This window comes from Ceratotherium simum, chromosome 31 (assembly GCF_057802395.1).
Source record: "Ceratotherium simum simum isolate JZ-2026a chromosome 31, ASM5780239v1, whole genome shotgun sequence".
Lineage (NCBI taxonomy): Eukaryota > Metazoa > Chordata > Mammalia > Perissodactyla > Rhinocerotidae > Ceratotherium > Ceratotherium simum.
This window is the reverse complement of record NC_141930.1, coordinates 16,365,979-16,392,803: the sequence shown is the minus strand read 5'-3', so window position 1 is coordinate 16,392,803 and position 26,825 is coordinate 16,365,979. Positions and strand designations below refer to the sequence as shown.

The 26,825-nt window shown below is 36.2% G+C and overlaps 1 protein-coding gene across 17 annotated transcripts in view; it reads right to left on the bottom strand.

Annotated features, from left to right (window-relative positions):
- NCOA2 (nuclear receptor coactivator 2) overlaps positions 1-26,825 on the bottom strand; it is a 283,737-nt gene that overhangs the window by 189,932 nt on the left and 66,980 nt on the right. For 14 of the 17 annotated variants that reach the window (XM_087420446.1, XM_087420443.1, XM_087420450.1 and 11 more), the window contains one exon: positions 317-373. The exons of 1 other annotated variant lie outside the window; for it this stretch is intronic. The gene's annotated coding sequence lies outside the window, so the exon portion shown is untranslated. Of the gene's footprint in view, positions 1-316; positions 374-5,602; positions 5,674-11,089; positions 11,167-26,825 lie in introns of those variants that run through there. 2 more of the 17 variants (XM_087420445.1, XM_087420448.1) reach the window with 2 other exon arrangements.

Here is a 26,825-nt window from a genome sequence, read left to right as displayed (position 1 = left end):
TACATATAAAAATAAATGTAAACATTCTGCCAGGCTATGAAATTATAATTCATCCCAACCTACAGGTAGATGTAAATTCTTCCCAAATATACACAGTAAACACTGATAAACAGATATGGTCGTTTTACCTTCCAATGTCATTTACAACACATTCATAGATAATTTTCATAATAAAACAGAAATGTGGACAAATATACATTTTTTATTTATATTCATTTTATTTACATATTATTTTACTAAACTACAAATAGAATAATTTTTAAATATTTGATTTTACTTGAAAATATTCAGACAGAAAAGCTTAATTTTAACTCACCTGTGCCTGTACACAGTGCAGAAGATCTATAAATTTGTAGCCAAATCCAAGAGAAATCTGCAATATCAACAAAGAAACAAGAATTAAAGAATGCAGAATCCTGTTAGACTCATTAGAATGGACGTGATTTTTACGACCAATATAAAAGTCATCCTCATAATAACATCTCTCCATTAAACTGCATGGTAAATCCAGAGGTAGACTTGCTGCATTACTTCTATTTGTATAAGATAATGTAAAATATGTAAGGCCACATTTCATTGTGAATTATGAGGTGTCTAACCTACAAACTTTGAGTTCCCGCCGTGACACTTAGTGCACTTTCTTGAGGCTGCTTGTCTAATCAACTAGCACTGAAAGCCGAGTAAAAGCAGAGGGGGCTCAAGCAACCCATCTCCACACGGCACTCTTGGGGCTAGGCCAGTGCCTAGCACCCGGTAACACAGGGCTCGTTAAGTGTTTGCGGAATAAAGAAATGAAAAAAATTCACACAGCCATCTTCATTCACCGTGATTTACCAGTTTATCTATATGGAATCGAAAGGCTTATAATTATTGAAATAAAACTCTATCTCGTAACAATTTGCAAGAGCAAATGTGGATAAAAAAAGGAAGAACTGAACATTTTCAATAATGCAGGCAACTGCTCACCAAGTTTCTTCGAGGCATATATCTCTGAGAACAAATGGCTTAACTATGAAGGAACCTGCAAGCATTTTCTCTGACACACAAGAATCACTTTCACTGCGCCAAAGAAGTTTGTTTCCAAGATGTACAGTGAGGAATACAAACACAACAAATATGTGCTTATGTATTCATGTTTACTACTATTTGATGGACCCAAGAAAAATGCTTTTATGTCTTTTTTTTTAAACCATTATATACTACTAGATTTAATCAGCTTCAAGGAATGTTTTTACAATTGAGCTACTAGATTTTTTTTTTCCTTCAGGTGACACCAATCCGTAATAATTCATACTTTGATTCATCATTAAACTTAAAACAGTATTAACTCTCTTAAGAGCCCTTAACTCTTTAGAATAATAAATAGAACCTAATAGTAGAAAAAAAACTAATGTTAATTTAATATCCAAATTATCATTTTTCTAGGGCACTGGAAACATCTGATTTCATAATCTAAGTGGTCTAAAGGGGAAAGAAATAGAAAAAAATGCATTTTGACTTTTATCAGGATCTGATCAGTCCAGAGATCATCATATGTAATGAAATGCTGCTAGGGTATTAGTCAGAGATGATTCATGAAAAACAAAAGGAAATCTGTATGCAAATAAGAAGTTATCACAGTAAGTAAAACGAATGGATGGATTCTCCTCAAGTGGCAGTGAGTAGTGTGCAATAAACTGTTATATAATAGGAGTCATTGGTTCTTCCCAGCACCACTGGGGTGAATGTATTCATTATGCTGGCCTACTTAAGCCCATGAGAATTCTACACCAACCACTAATTTCCTCAAGGACATCACACTATGCAACAATCAAGAGCTGGAACTTGTCATATTCGTAGGAATGATGATATTAAACTATTACTGCTTGATCTATACTATTCAGTAAGTTTTCATTAATGTGCTACTATGAGGAAAAAGTGCCAATGTATCCATGGTAAAGAAAGATACATGAGACATGAAGATATAAGAGACATGAAGACGTGGACAATTTCCACGGTATAATGATACCTTGGTGCAACATTTTAAACAAGAAGAATTAATAAAATATTTAAAACATAGAATTACAAAATGTTTTATAAGTTACTAAGGGAAAATAATAGCCATTTAAAGCAGTAGTACAGGCAATAACAACCCTATAATAAATAAACATCCCATTACTCTTCTATCAGTCCTGATAGTTTTCACAAGCTCCTGCAGGAATGCATTTCGAGAGAAGGAGAGGGGTAGAAGACTGCCCTGGGCCTGGCAGAGTGACAGAAGGAAAGAGAAACCTTGCAAGAAAAGCAGAGGGATACATGTCAATCTTCTAAGCATCATCAGACAACCAGGTTTCAAAATCTGGTTTTACCATGTAAATACTGCTGCTGTTAATACTATTCTATCACTAGCAGCAGCTTAGGTATATGAGCTAGGAAATGTTATTGTGGACTCAACTATAAAACGAGGATAATAATGTCCTCTTTGTAGTATCTTGGAAGTATTAAATGAGATAATTACAGAAAGTACCTGGTACATAGTAGGCATTATAATTACAATCCTGCCAAGTACAATCCTGTGAAACGCTGCTAGCTACGATAGGTAACTCAAGAAAGTGATGAAAAATAGAAGCCGCAGGCCTATCCCACCCCAAGCAGAACTGATTTTCCCTGGGATGTCCTAGTGACTTGATCTGCCCATAATCCTCCAGAGAGACACATAAACAGAGACTGCTGAAAAATTCTGAACCAGGGCTACTTTAAAATTGCATCAACAGTTGAAAGATATTACCTAATTTCAAATCTTACTATAAAGTTACAATAACCAAAGCAGTGGGGTATTGGTATAAGGATAATCAATACAAGAGCACAGAGTCCAGAAAGAGACCTACACATTTATATCAATTCATATTCAACAAAGGTGGCAAGGTAATTCAATGAGGAAAGGACAGTCTTTTCAACAAATGGTGCCAAAAACCTGTCACAGATAGGGACGGGGAAAAAAGAACCTTGACTTTTACCTTGCGCCAGGTACAAAAACTAATTCAAAATGGATAAGATGACAAATAAAAGTAAGGACTGAAACTACAAAACTGACAGAAGAAAGCATAGAGAAAATTATCATGGATTAGGCAAAAAAAGTTTAGATATGACACCAAATACAAAAGAAAAAGACCATCAAAGAAAAACATCGATAAATTGAACTCCATTAAAATTAAAACTTTTGCTCCTCAAAAGACATAATTTTAAAAATGAAAACACAAGCCACCGATTGGGAGAAAATATTGGCAAAATAATTGTCTGATAAAGTACATGCATTTAGAATACATAAAGAGCTAAATAATTATCTGATAAGGGACGTCTATCTAGAATATATAAAGGACTCAAACTCAGTAATAAACAATTTAACTTTTTAAAATGAGCAAAATATTTGATAACATCATAGAAGATATACAATGGAAAAAGTACACAAGAAAGTACTAAACATCATTAGCCATTAGGAAAATGGAAATTAAAACCAAAACAAAACATTCTAGACATCTAGTAAAGTATCTAAAGTGTTGACAAGGATATAAATAAACTAGAACCCTCACATCACATTCCCTGTTGGTGGGAAAGTACGAAGGTACAGCCATTTTGGAAAACAGCTTGGCAGTTTCTCACCATGTAACCCAACAATTTCACACCAACGTGTGTTTTCATTTCTCTTGGGCACAGATAACCATAAAAAGAGCTGTATACGAATGTTCCTAGCAGTTAGGTTCAGAATAGCCAAAAACTGGAAACGATTCAAATGTTCATCAATTGGAGAATGGATTTTTTTAGAATGTGGTACATTTACACAATGGAATACCACTCAATAATAAAAAAGAATGAACTACTGATATTTACAACAACATGAATGCTAAATGAAAACATTATGCTAAATGAAAGAAGCCAGACACAAAGACAACATATTGTATGATTCCATTTATTTGAAATTTATAGAAAACGTAAAACTATAGAGACAGAAAACAGATCAGTGGTGCCCTGGGTCAGGGAAGGGGAAGTGGAAATGGACTGAAAATGGACACAAGAGAACTTTTTGGGCTGAGAGAATTGTTCTAAAACTGGAGTCTGGTGATGCTAAAGAAACATGTATAAGAAACATGAGACACACATGATTGGAAAAATTTACTAAAACTAAGCCTTTAATACACTTAAAATGGGTGCATTTTACGGTATGCAAATTATACCTCAATTTCTTAAATGCTAAAAAAATTTTAAATGATCTTTTAAAATGTTCCTCTGTATCCCTGCTCTTTCTTCCTATGTGACAGCTAAGGTTACTGTGTGAGTAAAGGGCTCTAAGGAATAAAGGTAGTTCTATTAGCAAATGGTGGTGTGAACATTTGCCATCTAGAGCATCAGCTAGCAGGCTACACAAGTAACACATCATTACTTTGAGGCAAAATATCAGGACTGAGCCTACATCACACATAAAAAGATTTCTGGCAGCATTAAAGCTATAGGTTGATGATTTTTTAAAAGGCGGGGGAAGAATAGGAGGAGATATGCTCAATGTTTTCTTTTATTTTATTATTACTTTTTATTTATTTATTTTTTCTGTGAGGAAGATCAGCCCTGAGCTAACATCCATGCCAATCCTCCTCTTTTTGCTGAGGAAGACCAGCCCTGGGCTAACATCCGTGCCCATCTTCCTCCACTTTCTATGGGACACCGCCACAGCATGGCTTGACAAGCGGTGCGTCGGTGCACGCCTGGGATCCGAACCCGGGCCGCCAGCAGCGGAGCCCGTGCACTTAACCGCTAACCCACGGGGCTGGCCCCTATTTTTTCTTTTTTAAATGGACAATTAGGAACAGAGCCAGAGGAAGCAAAGTAAGCTGGGAAGAAAATGAAGTGACATCTGCACTACTCACTAGAAGAGCACTTTCTGACTGCTAGAAGGAGAGAACGGCCATATTTTGCTGTTTTGATTTAACACCACCACCATGGATAGCTATCATTCATTAAACACTTGTTTTGCGAGAGCACTGGGCAGAGGGCTTTGTATGTGCTAGCTAATTAAATCATCCTAACAATCCTGTGAGGTAGGTACTGCTACTATCTTCTCCATTTTGTAGATACAAGAACCTTACCTGAGAAGTGAAGTACTTTGTCCAAGGTGACAAAGCTAATGCCACTGGCAACACCTGGATTCTAAGCCAGAGTCTGACTGCAGAGTCCATGCATGCTCCTACCCACCAGGCTGTTGTGGAAGTTCACTGCTTTAATAACACTATCATTGTTGCCAACTTGACTTGAAAAACATGGTAAAAGTGTGATCAACCTGAAAACTGCCTTCCTGAGGTTTCTGGTATGGTATGAACGAGAACAGCAAGGTGTACTCCGCACATCATCCACCCCCGGCTGACACTGTTAACGAATCTTGACATTATTTTTTCCTGACCCAAATGCAGCCTCACAGTTTTCTCAAGCCAAGTTGCCACCAATCAAAGGAAGTCATCACCAACACATCAGCGTTGGTATACAAAGGAAAATACATTTGCCAACAAAACAACTAACTTGATTTTTGATGGACAACAGAGCATATGGCACGTGATATTGGAAAGAGATGACTAACCTAAAGGGGAGCCCTACAGCCGCCATATTTCATGGTCCAACACAGGTCCTCTTACTGGTCTTCTTGTTATTTAGCCAGCACCACCCCAGTCATCAAGCCAGTCAGCTGGGCTGGTCGAAATGAAGAGGACGCATGGGGAAAAGAAGAAAAAGCTACAAGTACTGCTCAAATACTTAAGATTTTTCAACAGTTCCAGCCAAGCACATCTGAACACAAACTCACCACAAGCGTATACCTATAATACATGATTAGTACAATATTTTTCCACTTTTTGCTTAAAAGCACAAAAACTCCCAAACAATTGAACATAAAACACACCTTTAACTCAGATGTTTCAAATCATATAACATCAAGAGGAAAGTCATACTTTCAGGTCTTAACTATGAGAACTATTTCAAATTATTGAACAGGACATTACATTTTTATTTTATAATATGCAAGGTAAAATTCTTCCCCAATTATTAAGTTGATGGTGCTAAAATTAACATCTAGACCACAGAAGAATAATTTATAAATTAACTCATTAACTTCTACATATACTTCAGACAAGCTCATGTTTTCTTTCTTTGTTTAAAGGGTTCTGCCTCCAGTACAATGACTCTTAACTAATGAAACTCTTTAACAAGTAATTTCATTTTCCAAAGTCATTTTAAGAGGGTCAGCAGTATCATGTCAAGACCCCCTTAAAATGACATTTAGCTCTTATAACTTATAATATAAACATTAACTAACCTAATTATTCTTTGCAACTATTCATTCTGCTTATTATTCACTCAGATACATCTTCAGTTTTCTAAAACCGATGCTTAAAATTAAAGTCAATCTTAAGATATCCTTTTGTTATTCTAATTCAATTTAATAAAATGCTTCAAAAAGTACAATTAATCATAAGTTAAACAAGTACAAATTTAGATTTATAGTTTAATAATTTTTCATCCATATTAAATGTAAAAAAATTCCTAAGACAATTAAAATAGATATATAGAAAAGGATATATCATCAGTTTAAAAATTGCTAAGCTACAGGTAGGTACACATACACAATTGATATGTATGATATGGTGAAAAATAACAAACCCAACAAATTCACAGATCTCATGTGACCATCCTTTCAACTTTGTCTCTCATCTACCATGGTCAGAGCCAATACAATAAAGCAACTATCATAAAACAGTAACTCTCCAAAGAGTAGTATTCTTGCCCAGAGACAAACCTAGAAGAAAAACTAATCTCATATATGTAGCTGAATGTACAAGGCTTGAATTTGGAAGAGGACTAAAGATACCAAATTTGGAGTCATTAACATAAAAATAGCATTCAAAATCCATAGAAATAGTTAAGATTTTTTAGGCGGAAGACATAAAGAACAGAGAGCTGGGAGTCTGGAACTAAGCCCTAAGAAGCTCCCACATTTAAAAATTATGTAGAAAAGTAACTGGCCACGGAGAATGAGAAGAAACTACCTCCGAGGGAGGAGGAAGACCAGCAAAGACAAGTACTACAGAATCCGAGAGAGTGTTCCAAGAAGGAGAGAGCAGTCGACACTGTTCAATGCTACTGAGAATTACACAGTTTCTACTTGATTACGCAAGCAGAAAGTGCTGATGACCTTCTTAAGAACAGTTTCATTGGAAAAGATAAAGACATAAATCAGACTGGAGAAAGTCAAAGTGCTGACAAGTGAATAGGAAATAAGGACTTCAACGCAGCATGTGCAAATGACTACGATCATTACTACGTTGCACTAAAATGTTTCTTCCCTCCAGACTGTGAGCTTCTTGAGGGCAAGGGCAAGGTTTCATCCACCTTTGATTAAGACAACCTGCTGCTGGACTAGCAGTTTTTTAAACAACGCTCCTAGAGAAGCTCTGGGGCTTTAATTAGGGTGCTCAGCCAAAAAACTCACACAATATTAATAGTCTTTAATAGAATTACAGGAGAGGAAAAGAAATAAGTTACTGGGCAGAAACTAATCTTCCTTAAACAGAGATAAAAGGCTCAGGGATAACTCTCCACCAAAACCGGAACATGCCAACCTGATAACCAATCAGTCCCCCAAAATAACAGGCCCCAACACACTATGAGGAGAGTTTTAACTGTTTTTCTCCCAATAATGTAGATATTTTTGCCCTAAATATTTCTCTTCCTTCTCCTTGAAATGAGAACAGTTACTGAAGCCTACTGTATACACCAGAATAGCCATACAGGACTGCCACATATTATCAGTTTATTTTTCACAATAAACCAGTTTGAGAGGAACCATCCACCTTCCTTAACAAAATAAAACATATACCCTGCAAATATTAACAGTAGAGGGAAAAAACCCACTTAGAGAGAGGGAATAGGGCTGTGAACTCCTCTCAGACACTCACCTTCTCCTTGGGTTTTTCTCCCTAATTAATGCTGCAATGACCACTCTGACCGATACAAAATGAGCCTGGAACCCTTCTTCCCTTCATATCTCTGAGCATGGCGCAGACAAGCCTGTATAATACTTACCTCAAGACTATGGGGTGACAAAAGGGAGTGAACCAAAAGTAACATTAAAATTATATGATCTGTCTACATAGCACAGAGGCAGTCTTTAACCCCCAATACCTAGCAGGACCCTCAAAACCAGCCTCACAGGGACCAGCACAAACCTTCTGTCCACCAAAGGCCCCCTTCTGAGTTTGTTTCCTCTCTGAGGACGGGCCTCTTCCCAAATGACTGTCACTGTCAATTCCCACCTCCTACAGGGAGGCCACATCTTTCAACAGTATATGACCACATTGAGATAATCATCATTTCAACATAGTAAAGAGAATACTCATTTTTTTTTTAACGCACACAATGAAGGAGGGTAGGAGAGTGTCTTCTTAAAAAGGAAGATGTTCTATAACACCATTTTATAACCAAGAAGAGGTAACACAATTTGTCTACAGTTAAAGAACATGTGATGCAGCTGATGTCAAACCCATGTCTGCCTGACTCCAAGAGCCATGTTCTTACTACTCTGCCCACTAGGCAACACCAACCCACCAGAAAAACAAAGGGGCAAGCACCAAAGAATGATATTTATTTTTAAGTTGAAAACAGCTCACGTGTCTGTATAATATGTGCTCATGGCTGTAATTCTGTATCACAGAAAGGCCTTTTTCTTTGAGTAAAATTACAATTTTCTATGTCATTAACTGTAGCAATAGTTTACAGAGTTCTAGAAAGAATACGGTATTCCAAAGATGAGCACTAAACTACCAGGAGAAAAGCTTGGCAGCTTCCTGGGCTGGAGAAGGGAGAGCTTATCCTTGGAGTACACTTAGTACCTAGTCGAATTTCTATTGTCTCTGTCCGGATGATTTCACTGAGTCAACCCATGGATCCAAGTGTCACTCAGAGGAAATGGTATCAAAAAAGATACCTCATCAAAAATGTGATTCACTGTGTGGACCTACATAGAGTTTCCCTTTTTGTTAAAAAATTTTAAGTGCACTTTTTCATTTTACTGCGTGTCTAGGTTCTGACAAAAACATTGAAGAATATTGGAGAAAATTGGATTCTATGGCAAGAGTACCATTTGGAATAAAAACTTAGATCTGGAAGAAACTTGGAAATAATCTATTTTAATTACTCAGTTTGACAAAGATGGAAAACTGAGGCTCAAAGAGATTAGTACCTCTACAGTGCTTCTCCTGTTCATCTTGTGACTAACGGGAGTTTCCGGGAATCCAGAACTAAATATTACCCCCAAATCGCTGGCCTTACCATCATATCTTAACTGCTATGGAAATCATCATCAAATATGTGTCAACCTTCCCATCACAGAAGTACGTTATGTACAAAAAAAGGCACCAGAGAGGCTTGCAACTTAGTCGTGAATCTAGAATTTATTTATAAAATATCTAACAATACAAATATAAATAGAACTTGAAAGATCTGGAGATGAGCATTCTAACATCCTAAACACACAGAATAACGACGAGAACCATCTTTTGTTAAGCATCAGGTATCAGTTACTCTGCTACAAATTTTACATGCATTATTTTTAATATTTCCCATAAATAGCCATTTGTCAATGCCATCTTGCAGATGAGGAAACAAAGTCAGAGAAGTGATTTACTCAAGTTAAAGCAAGAAGAACCGCTAGTGAAATCTAGGTCTTTCTGAATTCAAGACCTGCGCTCTCCCCCTGTTGTTTCCATCACAGCTCCTTCTGCCAGGCTCCACACCTCTGCACTGCTTCCTCCACCTATCTCCTTATCTCCCCCAGAAAAAAGGATCTGATATCAACAAGATGCTTTCTAACATCCTGTTATTACGGAAACAGCCACGGGCATCAATTCACCTAAAGACACAACCCAACGAATTGCCCTAAAATGTTTCACTAACAAGATTATTCAATTATTGGCTTGTTGTGCCTACATAAGAAAATGGAAGAAATACTACGCTACCATAGGATAAAAGACAGAAGTGAAGAAAAAAATTTAAAAGGCTGTGACAAAATGTGGACTTTGTCTGACACAAGGAATTGCATTAAAAAAGAAAATAAAACAATTCTAAAACCTAAGGTAGGAGATAGCTAGCAACATAACCTATTACCGCTGAATTTTTCCTCAAACTGGGATTTCCAAAGACCAGGAACGTATATAAATGTTCATGAAATATCCATTAAGTTTTCTATTATCATATTTTCATTCTGATGACAATCTAAAATTACTTAACATATGGATACACTAAATCATATAGATGACCACTATACAGTTGCCATTTAATTTCAGTACTTGCATTTGTGCCTACAATTGGATTACAGGCTAGTATTATTTTAACGTCTTCGTATCCAGTCTTGAGGGACAAGTTTTCTATAAGTTCAAGAAAAGAAAAATAACGGGGGAAATGTGAAATCTCTTCATATAGCTAATAGCAATATATGCTGAACTCAGTGGAACCTGAGCTCAGCAGATTGTAAACAACAACTGTTATAGCCAGACAACACTGCATGGTGCTGTTAATTTAAATCTTATTCATTTGCTAGTTTTGTTTATATTAGTTAGTAAATCTGGTTTTGTTTCACAGGTCCTAATGAAACTAAAATGTTTCTGCAGTGAAAAGGAATCTAGTAACATACACTAAAATACGTGTTTTTTTCATAAGGGTCATTATGCCAGTTAATTTTCCCCATTATTTACATAATAAATGACTATAAAATGTGGATTAAAAATGATTCATGTACAGCTTTTGGTTTTAGAAAACTGCTGACAAATCAAAATAAGGCCCTAGGGCCGGCCCCGTGGCTTGGTGGTTAAGTGCGCGTGCTCCGATGCTGGTGGCCCGGGTTCGGATCCTGGGCGCGCACCGAGGCACCACTTCTCCGTCCATCCTGAGGCCGAGTCCCACATACAGCAACTAGAAGGATGTGCAGCTATGACATACAACTATCTACTGGGGCTTTGGGGGGAAAAAATAAATAAATAAAATCTTTAAAAAAAAATAAAATAAAATAAGGCCCTACCAGTGGTTTCCAAAGTGTGTCTTGACTGTAGCTCGAGAACAAAGTTTTTCCAGGTTTAAACCTAAATGAGAAAAATGTAGTGCTTTATTTTTCTATACAGCTAAATTTCATTAAATTTGAGGATCCTCCTTTATTATTAGATCAGAAGCTTATTATTTTGTGGGGTTAAATTTTCTATTTTCTGAAATGGTGGTGATAGTAGATGATCATTTTTTTTCATGTAATAACAACAAAATTCAAAATTTGGCAATCCTATGTCAGTTCCCTAGATTTGGGGGAAAAATTTTAATAGTATATATTAAAATTTTGTGTGTGTGTGTGTGTGTATATATATATATATACACACAAAATATATAAAAGTGTGTGCGTGTATATATATATATATATACACACACACATACACACACACAGACATAGGTATTCCCCTCTGGCACCATGGGGAAAATTAATTTTGGGCATGAACCCCCAATCAAGAAGTTCTTGTTTCTACCCAAAGAAACTTAACACTCCTCTCTCTCTTGCAGGTCTAGACAAGAGTGCTCCAGCAGTGAAGCCACAACTACAGCATGGAGACAGGAAGAGAGGAGCTATCACCAGGTCCCTATATACTTAGAAGTAGACATTTTGCTGAACATCCTAGAATAAACCACAGCCTAATAAAGTTAATAATAATGATGACAAGTAATATATAAAGAACAGAAACTGTGGAAGACTAATGACAAGCAATAAACTCTCTGCTACTCCTTCCACTGAGAAATTAAGTCTAATTGCCCTCCCCTTGAAACTGGGGCTGGCTTAGTGACTGGCTTGACCAACAGACTGTGGCAGAAGTGATATTCTGGAACTTCTGAGCCTTGAAGCTTCAGCCTGGGATTCTGGGACCCTTTATCTTAAAGTCCTAAGCAGCTACATATGTCTGACTGCCTTGAAGCCACCATACTCTGAGGAAGTCCAACCTAGCATGTGGAGAAGCCATGTGAAAGAAGGGAATGGGATGCCCAGCCAGCCCCAAGCTGTTCTAGCCCCTAACAGTTCTCGGTCATCCCACCTGAGACTCCACATCATGGAGGGGAGACAAGCAGCCCCGCTATGCCCAGTCCAAATTCCTAACCCACAGAATTACGAGATATAATAAGTTGTTGTTTTAAGAAATAGACAACCAGAATAAAAACTAATAGCTTTTCATAAATAGTAATAAAGACCTTAAAGCAAAAAAGAAATGCCTCAGGTAGACTAGCTGGAAACCAGAATGGCATCAGACACGAAAGAGAAATATAATGCATAAAGATAAATATAAATCCATCCATTCATTTATTTATCCAACAAATATTTATAATACCAGGACCCATAAACAGGGATATATACAGGCTCTGGAGATGGTTTAAAAAAAAAAAAAAATCCTGACTTCAAAGAACTTACAGACCAGAAAGTACTATGTATCATAGTGTCCTCTTGTATACTTTTTAATGTTTTTCACAAAAAATAGCATAACTAACAATTCAGATCAAATTCAAACGCAGACTGATCTCACAGAGTGACCCAGGGTAGGGTGTGAGTTCGTCTATGAGAAGCAAGTGAAGATTGAATCAAAATCGCACAAAAGGTCATTTGTAGTTTGTAGTATCTAATCATGCTTAACTACAGTATATAATAAAATGTTTGGGTTCTTATTTCAGACTATAAACTCAAGGCATGCGTAACTAATCTTTTTTATTTTTTCTTCATAAAGTATCAGGTTAAAGAACCTTTTAAAGATATTATTACAAATATGCTGAGTAGACCTTTTCTACTTTACTGCAGTCAAGATTCTGGGACCCAGAATGGGCAAAAGCAAGTAAGGCAGTAGTAAGCCGCTGTTTTAACAAGATTTATTTCTGTCTAGGTGTGCTACAGTTTAAACAAACACACTTACTATTCCAGTGACTAAAATAATTTTAACTGCTTCTTTTATTAAAGCATAGACAATTTAACCTTTCATAATATTATTCTCAGGGTTCTAAAATTATTCACACTTTTTCTATTTGCAGTATTTCTCTATTCAAATTTCACATGAAGCCAAAAGAACACAAATAGAGAAAGTTATTCCACCACATATTTTTAAACACGGGAAAATGTTTGATCTCACATTGTAAAAGAATAAAACAGTAAATAAGTACGTTCACGGCCTCTTGGGCCAAAGGCCATAGTATATCTTCAAATCTTCAGCACCGAGCACAATGCCTCTGCAGAAGGCACTTAGCAAATGCGTGTTGACTGATAAAAAAATAACTGGGAAATAAATGTGTTAAGTGTAGCCAATAAAAATAAGCAATGCTTTTTGCTGTCTTAGTAAATACTTGAGGCAAAGAAAAAAGGGATAACGTTTTCAAAAGCAATCACAAAGAAACATACCTTCTCATTTTCTCCTCAAAACACTAAAAGAGGAACGGTGGTGGGGGTATCTTAACAAATTCTACGTGCTCTAAACGTCAAAATAGTAAAGGTTAAGTGATAATAAAACAGTAACCTAGATTATAAACAGCCTTGTGTTTATCTTTTCTCTCATAATTGAAATTTTAGCACATTACACGAAAATTTGTCAGAATTTTTTTAAAACATGACACAAAAGAAAAAAAAATTTTCATTCCTAAGAAGTAATTCATTAATATTTTAGCCAAAATATACCCTGAAGCCAAAACAGAGTACTGAACAAGAACATAATTAGGAACTTAAAAATGATAATAGTAACATACCATTATAAAAAGTAACAATATCTGGGAGGAAGATACTCAAGAAAATCCGACTTAACAGGTAGCTCCTTGTTCCCCTCTTCTAGGCTGGTCTGGAGGCCGGCATGGCATTGAGAGCGCGTCAGGAGACCTGGCCCTCTTCCTGGATCTCCCTACGAGACTCAAGGCCAATTACTTAACATCTCTCGGTTTTTTCAGTTTCCTCAATGATACAAAGAAAGAGTGGCACAATTATCTCCAAACACCACTTTAGCTCTAAAAAATTCCACCATCCTCAAAAAAGAGCCATTAGTCTCAACAAATAGGGTTTAAAGGCACCCACATCTTCCATCTGCTTAATTAAGGCACAATTATTTCCCTCAACACTTTACAAGTTTCAAACACCGACAGATAGATGGCTTTTATTTTATCTTCACAACAGTTCTGTGAGGTAGACTGAGTCTGTAATTATTACGTGCATTAGGCAAATGTCAAAAGGGAGGCTCAGTGAGGTTATGTGATTTGATTAAAGTCACTCAGCCAAAAAAAGCCTAGAAATCAGGTCTTCTGACTCCTAGTTCAGCGCTCAAATTCCCGAAAAAGCCATTTTTACATCCACAAAAACTACCAAATAAATTATATATCAGTAAGAAAGATAAAAAAAAATATGGTGTTATTGTTTCTACATTGTTTCTTTTGCAATGTTGTATGTCTTAAATTCCCTGAGATGATACAATTTTAGGCCTTTATGTCTCAAAATTATTTTCAAGATTCCTGGAACAAGAAAATCCCAGTGGCCCAAACATGTTATAAACATATTACTATATATCAGTGTTTCCTAAATTGATGTATACTCCTTGACAAAACAGGGTCCACAGTAAAATAAGTTTCAGAATATCTGTAGATTAACAATGCACATGAGCTTTTTAATTTAATATAGCATTTCACAAATTTGTTGATCAATATATATTTCAGACTTTCTAAAAATACCAATTGACATTCTAAAGCACTTTTGTTCCAACGAGCCCATCTTGGAAAATACTTCTGTACATTTTAAAAATATAATCATTTCTTAAATAAAATGCAAAAAGTTTTTCCTTACTTCCTGAGCATACATATTTTCATATTTTCTGTGAAGGTGAAGTATCTTACAATTTGTACATTTAATGTGACAGTGTTTCTTTTTATTTTTCCCAAAAAGTTGCTAATCCAATATTGTACTTTACAATCAATATCCACATGGAATAGAGGAACTATGGTAAAAATCTTTTCAAAATCTTAAAGTTTACTCTCAGGGACACAAATGACATCATATTAAAAGCTTTCCTCCAGTAGTCAAGCTAAATCAGATACCCAGAACTGATACTGAAGAACCCGAGAGGAGACCTCAACTCAGATGGATGTGTACACTTTGAACACGTATTAGCAAAAAAACAGGCAATTGGGGGAAAACGTTCATTAGAGAAATAGCATTTGAAACAATCTTAAACCATTACAGGGATTTTTGTCTAAAATTGGGAGCAAACATTTACAGGTAAACAGTAAGTCAAATTATTTAATCATTGAGCCCAGTTAACCTAACAGTAACATGAAAGTAACTATAAGCGTGGTTTTTGTCCTATTTATAAAATAGCAAACTCTGAGGCAAAGGCTAATTAGCTAATTCGAATTTATCTGCTGCTCACGATTTTATGATACTTGATGAATTTATTTAAGGCCCAAAGGACTTAGACATTTCTAACCCTTTCTCCAGACAACTATGAGTTCCTTAATGCAAATTAACCAAACACACTTTCTTTTTACTTCCATCTAATAATGTTTAGCAAGTCCAAAAATACTTTCAAATGCTTTTGAAAATTTAAGGCAGCTTAGAAACTTGAGCTGTTTTTAGTAACGGTATTTTAAAAGTGGTATAACTTACCACTTCAGGCAAAGAGGTATGACTTGTCACTGGTAATAGGGGTAACATGGGAGACTGAAAAGAGCTATCTTGAGAAAATAAGATATTGTGGGTTCTAGTCTCAAACCTCACCCTTCCCCTCACATATATGAAATTTAATGTTTATGTAATTCACAAATCAAATTTCTGTTTAAAAATGAAAGAAATTATAGCAAAGTCGTGTATATGTTTTTAAAGGTACGTCAAAAAAAATTTTTTTAGGGATAGAAGCAGTCAGTGTTACCTAGAAGACTTTAGATATTTCAGTTCTTCCTAGTCCTTAAATGTTTACACAGGTCTCTCTGCCCTCTCTCTCATATCCATTTTAGAATTTAGAAGGTAATTCTGTTAACCAGGCCATAAACAGTTCTCAGATACAGAGTAAATCTCAAAAGACACTTTCTTGCCCACAAATCATATTTTAACATAAAGCATAGAATACCACAAAAAGACTCACAAAAAGGTATCAAAGTATAGTATGCTTCACCAACCTATAGCTATCCTATTTTCGGCTGTGGAATAAAAGCCACCTTTCTGAAAATGAGTTTAGACTCCAAGTGCTAGATTAAGGAATAATACAAGTCTAAAACCACTTAAGAAATAATAAAAAATAGCATTTTTTGGAAAGTCACATTAAAAAGATGAAACCAGCCAAACCCCAGGACATAATAAGCCTCTATGAGGAAAATAACTGAAGAAATATGCACTTTGCAGACTGCTAAAATGGAACAAAAACCCTCTAATATTTATTTACCTTCAGTTCATTTCAAGTAAAACACTGGCAAGTGAGGGTCTTGAAATGCTCTTTAAATATGGAACCAAACAGCATTTATTTCCTAAAGGTAAAATATAATTTAAAAAAATAAGTCTAATGGAAAAGATTGACATTTAAGCATTCTGAAACTGGTTTTCATCAATAGTTAAGCTTTTTTAAGAATATTAAAATTGTATTGTTATATGTGTGAAGAAGAACCACTGTTTTTCTCAGCTGTAATCAATGACATGCCTTCTAACTTTGAGAATTTAACCATTTCCCACTGGTATGTTCCCTTTGGGCAGACTACAGAAATGTAGTTTGATCTGTAATCAGTGCTCTCAGAGGACATTTCCTTCAAGTCCTTCAACTTGGATAAACTCCTCTTATCCAAAAGGAGGGCAGAAATGATAAACCCTAGGGGGACTGACACTACTCACTCCTACACATCGGAGCCTTTTCATTTGAATGCCCAATCTCCAACATGTTCAACAAAATGCTGGTGGGTAAATAAGTTTTGGAGTGCTAAGGAAGACAACACATTGTGCCTCACAGTCTTTTCTTGATTATATCTTACAGAAATCAGGTAAGATATTTGATTTAAAGGGTTGATCATCTAGCTTGTTGATAATACAAAAGTCCTCCCATCTGTGATTTCTTCCTCTTTTATTTTGGCTATTTTTTGGGGCATTCAACACCTCTAAGGAAAAAAAGGGTTGAGAAAATGAGGTAGAATTCCCATCTATGAATTTCATTCCCAGGAAAAGCACTCGGAAAACAAAACAAATAGAATAAACTCTTAGAGACCTAAAAAAATACACTCAAACAGTAAAAGTGGTCATGTAAGGATGGTGCCATTATGGGTAAATTCTTTAACGTCCACACATTCTAAATTATAACCATATTATCAATAGTTATATTTAAACCAAAACAATGAAAGAATTGTTGAGACAGTAAGTTAAAACTAATGATTTCAAATATTTTAACTATCCTGGGTTTATTTTCTATAAGACAAAAGGGAAGCTGCCTATATAGTTTGACAACGCAAACCAATACAAAAATATCTCATAATTATTCCCTTCTTCGTTGTCTGTGTGAAGGAAGGGAAAGGAATAAAGGAAATGAAAGCCATGAGTACACACTCACAAACCAAAACCACAAGAAAAATAATCTAAAACCAGACTATAGGAGGCAGGAGAAGAGTAAGATTCTCTACATAAGAAGTGATTTTGCAACACTAATAGGGTAAACCCACATTCCTGCCACAAGCCTTGTGCTTTCAAACAGGCCACACAGCTGGCAGTCTTGAAAGCTTTCCAGATAGGAACCAAGATAGTAAGAGAAATCAGTAGGTCTCAGTCCTGAACTGAGCCCTGCTCTGATTCTGATGAGACAATGCCCTGCTGGGGTATAACATCGTGGCGGCCAGAAACTCAGCTAAATAGATGATTATAACTTTTATAGAAAAATCCTAAAGAAACATTGCTTTGAATGTGGGCCTCTTTAGTTAATAATGAACTGTCCAAAGTATTGAAAAGTACAGACATGCCTTCTAGGGAAAGTCACACAAGTGACGCATAGAATCATGCTGGAGAACGCAGTACCACCTTCAGAAATAATCCAGAGATATGCCCAAAGTCAAATCTGCTCTGGGTTAACTATGCTTGTGTGAATATGAGTCCAGTTTCCTCTCGAAGTCAACATACCATGTGGTTGAAAAGAAGGTCTTATTAGATTTAGAGACTGAACTTGGTTTACAAGGGCTCAAGGGTTGTTTAAGGATCTGTTTTAAAGGCAACATGTTTTCACCAAGCCCTGGGAGTGTCCCCTACGAAACCATCTTGACCATCTCCAAGAAGCTAGAACCTTCTGACACAAATCCCAAACACTTCATCTCAATCCCCACAGAAGCCTTTAAAGAGTACCCTGGTTTTGTTTTCAGAACATTCAAGAAATTACTCATCCAAAAGAGATTTGAGTAGGCACCTGAGAAGCTGGCTGTGCTACGTCCATTTTCCTCCTCACAGAGGAAGTAGTCTTACTAAGTTATTCTTAACCAAACAGGAAGTAAAACAGCCTTCTTTCCTATGAGGTTTGAAGTTTCCTATTGTTGTACCAGGAATCTTTTTTCTTTTAGCTAGAATATACTTTATAAATTCGATTCCTAGATTATGCTTTCCTCTAAGTTATAAAATATAGCTTTGAGGGGAGGTAATGACCAAGTGAATAAATCTATCTGTAAACTACCAATAAGTTATCTATTCCACCACATCACCTAAATATAGCGGTAAGAAAATCATCATGTTTTCCATTAAATCTAGGTACACTGATAACAATATTTTTAGCATTTAAGCACTTTAGCACTTTTAGTTCTTACTGAAATTTGCTTCTTTCAACAAAGCCATTAGGCCTCTAAGTCTCAATCAAGACTATTAATATGAGTTCACTCCTATTATAAAGATTTACTGATATTTAAGATAAACAGTAGTGATTATTATAACACAAATGATACAGATAAATGTTATGAGCTTCCTTTTCACTTAGAAAACATTCATTCTAAGTACAGACAACTGTAGATTTCAATAAGCAAGACATCAGTTATTATATGATTATAAGCAACACTGTAAGAACAATATGAGCATTTATTGGTATTATTCAAAATATTAACAGCTAGCTCCAATATTTGAATTTAAGTACAGTTTTTCCTCTAGTATCCTCATCCCTGAGAGGTATTAAGACATAGTAAAATTCATATAAATTTTGGAACCCAACAGATCATAGTACAAATATTGACATCTGCCATTTTCCATGTGTATGAACCTGGACAACTTAATTAACATCTCTCTGCCTTAGTTTCTCCATCCATAAAATAGTAATAATATATACCATGTTGAGTCTTTAAGAGAGTAAATAAGAAAACATGGAAGCGTCTGGCCCATAGTATGTGCTTGATAATTATAGCAATTATTATAACCATTATTGAAGTTGCAGAGATCAACCAACTAACTCCTACTAATAGCCACAAAAGAGAAGTGCTCAGGACCTTCAGAAATAGCACGAAGAATTTGTATTAAAGATGTTTTCAGACTTGTACTTCTAGGTTCCACAAAGTCCAGATAGCATCTCTGTCATCAGGCTGTGTCATAAGACTCTTCTATTAGATACTTTCTTGATGTTAGTGAGAGGCAAGCAGGTATTCCATCGCTACTTGAAATACTAGGACTGCCCATTACTGAGTCAGATTTAACTAATACATCAACTACTCAAACTATGCTAAACACTTTGGGAGGCTGCATCAAATTTTTCAACAGCTAGTCAGTGAGTATTTATTGAGTCCACTCTGTATACAACTGCGTACTGGAAACTTGGCAGACACATCAATGATCAAACTTAATCCCTGCCCTCAAAGAGTTTACCATCAAAAGGAACAAAAAAGAAACTAAAGCAAAATGTAGGAAAATATAATATTTCTTAGTATAACGGTTGGCTAAAGATGGTTATGCAGAATGAACTGATGTTAATCAGAAAAGCTTCTTTGAGTCAGTCAGTTTTGCTATGTTTTAAAAACAGGAGAGAATATAATGGATGACTAATAGATAAGAGGCAGTTATAAATATAAATTACACTTTGGACATCAAATGTAGCAAAAGTAAGAAAGCCCATCAACATAGGATGAAACATTAAGTAATTTTCATAATGAAAAGCAAAATTATCTAGGGTAGGAAAAGAATAAAATTAGCCAACTTTGAAAAGGTTACTGATAGAATAATAATAGCCTAATCTGGAAATTTAATAAAATTTAAAAATGAATATTTGATACATTAACTTCTTTGCTAATTACTCAACCTGGGGGAAAAACCATTGCCTGGGGATACTTAATTTATTACCAGGACCAAGTTTCTTAAAAACAATGGGTTTTTGCTGATTATATGATTATAACGTTGTCTCACTCAATACTGCCTACCAAACTATCTTTAACCTTCCTGTCATTTGATGTGAGTCTATGGGTTTATAACTTTCTGATTTTCTACGAAAAAATAAAATGAATCCGAAAGGGCCAAAATTTAAAGTATAATATGTATATGTACACACAATTGTTTAAATATTACAAGGCAAGTTAACAGTATTCCCAGAGCAATCTTGATCTTCCGTGGGGATGAACACCTTCCCTGAGCAATTCGGAGTCCTGCTTCCTGGGCCCCGACCCTCACTGCCCCCATGATTGGTCCCACATACCAGCCTAACTAGCTCGACAACTATTTTCTCTCCCTCTCCAAATCTGTCTTAAATAATAAAGCATTCCATTTTTCAAGACGGACATGCATATGCCTAACATACACATTCTTAGAACAAAATATACCAAGTAAGCTGGTGATTATTCCACTGCAAATTTCTCTATCTTCTCCATCTTATCAATTTATATGCTAACTCCAAAAGGATACACTCAGGTTTAGCTTGTCAATTTGTGTCCAAAATCTAGTGCAAACTTTCATTCACTTATTTCCAACGAATTTATCAAGCACCAGGTGCCAGAAGGTATAAAAAAGTTGTATTAATTAATATTACCTTTACCCTTATGGGATGTATTCTATAGATCTATAATCTCTAAAAGAAAATCAATACCCTCTCTTACTCATTCCAAGAAGATTTTGCTATCCCTGAACTTGCTCCATAGAGATGTTAGAACAGGTCTTCTGCTTCCAAACTGGCTCCGATCTGGAGCAGCTCTTTCTTTCTTTTTTTTTTTTTTTTGTGAGGAAGATCGGCCCTAACTAACATCTGCCAATCCTCCTCTTTTTTGCTGAGGAAGACTGGCCCTGGGCTAACATCCATGCCCATCTTCCTCCACGTTATATGGGACACTGCCACAGCATGGCTTGACAAGCAGTGTGTAGGTGCGCGCCCGGGATCCGAACCAGCGAACCCGAGCCGACGCAGCGGAGCGCGCACACTTAATGGCTGATGCCACTGGGCCAGCCCCCTGGAGCAGCTCTTTCAAAGGAAGTCAGTTCCACTTTTCTTCCTTTAATGAAGTTATTAGTCACTCTGTTGTTTTTAGATTTTCCTTCTTAAGATTACAAAATAAACAAATGTTCGTTTCAGAAAATAGAGAAAAGTGTAAACAAACAGGGAAATAATGTTCACTACCAACCCATACCCCTGAAGCGCCTTTTGTTAATAGTTTAGCTAATATTTTCATTTAGTTTATTTCTTTCAGGTGTTTTTCTATCCATATCTTTAAACATGATTAAATGTAATTCTATATAACAATTTACTACTCTGCTATTTTCCCTTACCATTATTGTTGTTGCTATTGTAAGAATGTATTATCATTTACTCAACCATTTCTTCCCTGTTAAACAGCACTGTTTCCATTGGTTCACTGTTTATAGAAACTGCGAATGATGGAAACCTCTATACACAAATCTTCATCTGGATACACAACTACTTCCTTGAAACAGAATATCAGGAGTGGCATTCCTAGGTCAAAAAATATGATTGATTGAGATTGTAAGGCTCCTGATACATGAAGCCAAAGTGATTTTCAGAAAATATCAATTTATATCACAAACAGTAGTAGTTCATGTAAGTTCAGTAGTTCATGAAAATGCTCTTTAATCACAACCTAATTAACAAGGGGCAGACTCTCATTCATTCCTTCATTTGACTAATTTGATAGCTAGAAAAATGGTATCTTACTGCAGTTTTCAGTTGTATTTTTTATGGAAGAATCTAATCTATGCTTCACAGAGGCTAAAATGAGACAGCTTTCCCGCAGAATCTCTGACACAGGTGGCTCATTAACCTGGTCTAGCACTCTGGTCTTTCTGGCCAAAGCTTAGTCACCTGTACCTCTTCACCTCCTACACGGAGGCCATTACCACCAACATCCTCAGCAGCCCACTGCTCTCCCTGGGCCACGGCCACCACTCCAGTGGCAGAGACACTCAAATGGAGCCACCAGAAAGGCAGCCTATATGTCTCTTTACCTCCCCAGAACTGGCAAGACAAGCCGAAAATACTGGATTAAGGTTTAACAGATTTCCACAGCAACTCCAACTGTTCTTAATAATATTTTTCTCAGTCCTTCCTAAAACCCATGATGCAGTTCAATGTAGTACTATTTTCCAAGTTGTCAAGTACTTAGACACAAACTGGGAGTCTGTGTATGTATAAGCACATAAAGTACACACATTCTTACCCTTAATAATTAAGTTACCATCAGATACATATTAGTCTGTATACATACGTGTATAAAGCACATATGCTCTTACTCTTATTATTTAAGTTTTCCTACATTTTGTAAAAGGATACAGGCATTTCACTGCTATTAGTTCAAAATAGTGACAGCAATAAAATTAATACAAATACAGTCACGGAAAACTGACCCTTCTGCTCTTCACATCTCATCACAGAGAGAGAAAGCTGGGTGCGAGCGCCAGCGCTGTGACTCCCAGGACTAAATAGAGACCTTAAGGAATTTAAAGGGCATGTCGTTTATAAAATTATCTGTAATACAGAAGGTTCACACCAGGAAAACTGATACCAAGTTTTTCATTTCTTATGTTACTTATATATGGTGAATCACATTGTTGGTCATATCCTCAGTGATCCAATGTTGAAGATTTTAAGACCAAAAGCTAGTGAAGTGCCCTCGTCCCTTATGCAGATTCACTCCTAAGCACATTGGTGGCTCTAAGCTATTTCCCCAACCATCATATGATCTCCAGAGGCACAAAAGGTGGAACAAGAGAGCTGATGAGATATTCAGCCGTCAGTGGTTTTAAACTGTAAGTTTATTGGTGGTAGTCCATAAACTCAACACTGACTTACAAAAGGCAGAAACAGCCTTAAAAAAATAAACGGCCTCGGCTATCTTACCGAGGTTCTAATAAATAACTTATTTACTGGGTTTCTCTAGAGACGGCCCCCTTGGATAGGACAATCAGTAACTCACTCAGTCCCGTCCCGACGGCTCTTTACCAGCAGCTAACCCACTTCACTGCCTTTGCTGAAGCTTCCCTAGCCTAACTTCAAATTTGTCCATTCCTATTACAAGATTACATATACTCTTGAAGTCTGCTCAAGGAGATGAATACATTCTGCTCTGCGTCATCTCCTTCCTTACACACAAGCACACGTGAACAACAATCTTGCCATCTATTCCTTTACATTTTGCACAATGGTATTATGTAAGGAATACACCTGAAACAAATTGAGTACAGTATGCCTGGGAAAAGAATACTCGACAGAAAGCAGGATTGCAGTATATCTCCTCTCCTCACAAACACAAATCTACATTTATCCTGAAATTCTTACAAAATCCATAATATACTACAAGCTATTCAAATACTGTCCAAAGGGTACCTCAAAGCTTGCTAAATACCAAACTGCTTTAACTGATTGTATTTCAAGGATATTTATTTTAAACCATTCTTCAACCCATTCTCTATAACAAAAAATAAATAAATAGTGGCATCAATCACAACACTGACGGACAAAGTTAATTCAGTTAAAAGCCAACTAGTTAAACAAAGCAGCAGTACAATCCGACAACATGACTGTGTTCACGGCTAACCAAAACATTCCAGCTAAAACAAATCTATTAAATTGCAGAAAGAAATTTACCTGGATTTCCAACATCATTTTTAATCTTACTGGAGAAAACAATCATACAGTACATAATATAATTAAATACTGATATATTAAAAGAGTTTAAAAAAACAGAACGAAGACAGACAGACAGATAGGTTTTTAAAGCAGCATTACCTACCAAGTGCTTCCAACAATCTCCGGTCCTTTGGGACACAGCATTTTAATGAACCGATTACATGCATCCCAGAGGCTCAACCCACATTTCCTGATTTCTATGACAAAGATTGTCATTAACCTACCAAGATCACCAGGAATGCAGGACCAGTGTGGTCACACTTAAATAAACCTTTCATCTACTTGAGCAAAACAAAAACACTGTGAAACTGGTATGGCAAGTCATACAACTTAGCACTATTATACATTAGTTTCAGATGAGACCGCCTGACTAATCAGCGTACCTGAGACTCACACAGGAAAGCCAAACACGTGTCACTTGCATGAACTTGGAAAAACAAGAAGTAATCCATTCAAGCAATTTTTAGCAGATTAACTTACTGTAAGACTATGGAAACCAGCCAATGAATAAAATTCTAGATAAAGTCTTATTGATTATATTTAATTGTTATATTCGATGCAAAAAAAAAAAAAAAAAAGACTGATTTTTCAGTTATCAAGGTCTTTACTGAGTTCTTCTACCAGACAATTTGTAAGTTTGACACTCCTGGATACAATCTTTCTTGTTCTCTCCAAGTCTCCTTTGTAGACATCATTTATAAACTTGATTCCTTGTATAAAGATCTTTACCATCTTAAATTCCTTTTTAAATTTCCATAAATAAAATTTGAAATGAAACAAGTGGTTTCTAGAATACTGTACTTGTCCTTATTATAGGAAAAACTTTAGTAATATCAGTGATTAAACAAGCAATCAATCAAGGCTTGCTTATAAAAACAGGGAATAAGGGAAAAACAGTCTTGGCAACATTCAAGACCATGCACACAAAGATTAATCTCTATATATGAATAAGAAAAATACTTTTCGTATTAAATATTTTTTCACTCTAAAATGTAACTTTTGGGCCAGCCCTGTGGCTTAGCGGTTAAGTGCGCACGCTCCGCTGCTGGCGGCCCGGGTTCGGATCCCGGGAGTGCACAGACGCACCGCTTTTCCAGCCACGCTCAGGCCGCGTCCCACATACAGCAACTAGAAGGATGTGCAGCTATGACATACAACTATCTACTGGGGCTTTGGGGGAAAAATAAATAAATAAATAAAATTTAAAAAATAAAATAAAATGTAACTTTTTTTGTGTGTGTGAGAGGAAGATCAGCCCTGAGCTAACATCCATGCTAATCCTCTTTTTGCTGAGGAAGACCAGCTCTGAACTAACATCTATTGCCAATCCTCCTCCTTTGTTTTCCCCAAAGCCCCAGTAGATAGTTGTATGTCATAGCTGCACATCCTTCTAGTTGCTGAATGTGGGACACGGCCTCAGCATGGCAGGAGAAGTGGTGCCTCGGTGCGTGCCCGGGATCAGAACCCGGGCGGCCAGTAGCGGAGCGCACGCACTTAACCGCTAAGCCACGGGGCCGGCCCTAAAATGTAACTTTTAATTTGCATTTCCCTGATATCAAACTAGATATTCTGCCAGAATAATTAAAATTAAAAAGGGGAAAAATTAATAGGACTGACAATATCAACATATGATGAATACACTGAGCAACTACAACTCCCATACATTGTTGGTGGGATTGTAAACTTGCACAAACGCTTGAAAAACTGATTGGCAGTACCTACTAAAGCTCAACATATATTATTATACCCAAGACCTAGCAATTTCAATCTTAGGTATCTATCTGAGAGAAGTGAACGCTAAAACATGTATAAAACCAAAAACATGTATCAGAATGTTCACAGCAGCTTTATTCATAATAGCCAAAATGGAAAGGGACTCAAATGTCCATCAACAAAATTAATTCATAAATTTTAATATATTCATACAATGGAACACTACACAGCAACAAAAAAGAAGCAACTAACACTATACGCTGCAACACGGATGAATCTCACAGATGTAATGCTGGGCAAAAGAAGCCTGACACCAAAGAGTACATTCTATATGATTCAATTTTTATAAAGTTTGAGAATAGGCAAAACTAATCAAAGGGGGGGATAAAGCTCCATCTGTGGGGATCAAGACCAGAAGAGTAGTTATCTTTAGGGAGACACTAATGGAAGGGGGCACACAAGAGAACCTTCTGGGGTGCTGGAAATGGTCTATACAAAGGTTATACATATATATATATTTACACACATATAAAAACTCATCTCAGTCTTATTCCATCTTCCCACTTACTGGCTTCTTGACTTTCGATAAGTTATTTACCCTCTCTAAACCTGACTTTTTTCCTTTATACGATGGTTATACCTTTGACACAAGTTGATCTTAAGATTATAGAACATTCAAAAAATAGTAACTGTTTTTATTACTTGGTTTCTTATTTGCATCAAAAGAAGAACATGGTGAAAGGATTTATGAATGCCAATAGTAAAGAGCAATAGCTGACAGTCAAGGAAAAAAATCAGACAAAAAAATTAAAATTCGGGAAAGTGTGATGCCATATAGTATAAAAGCAAAAAGCCGAACACAAGTCAAAAACCCATGTCAAGTGAAAAGAGAAGGATAAATTATTTTTACATAATCTTAAAAGGCATGAATGTGTACAACACACTTAGGAA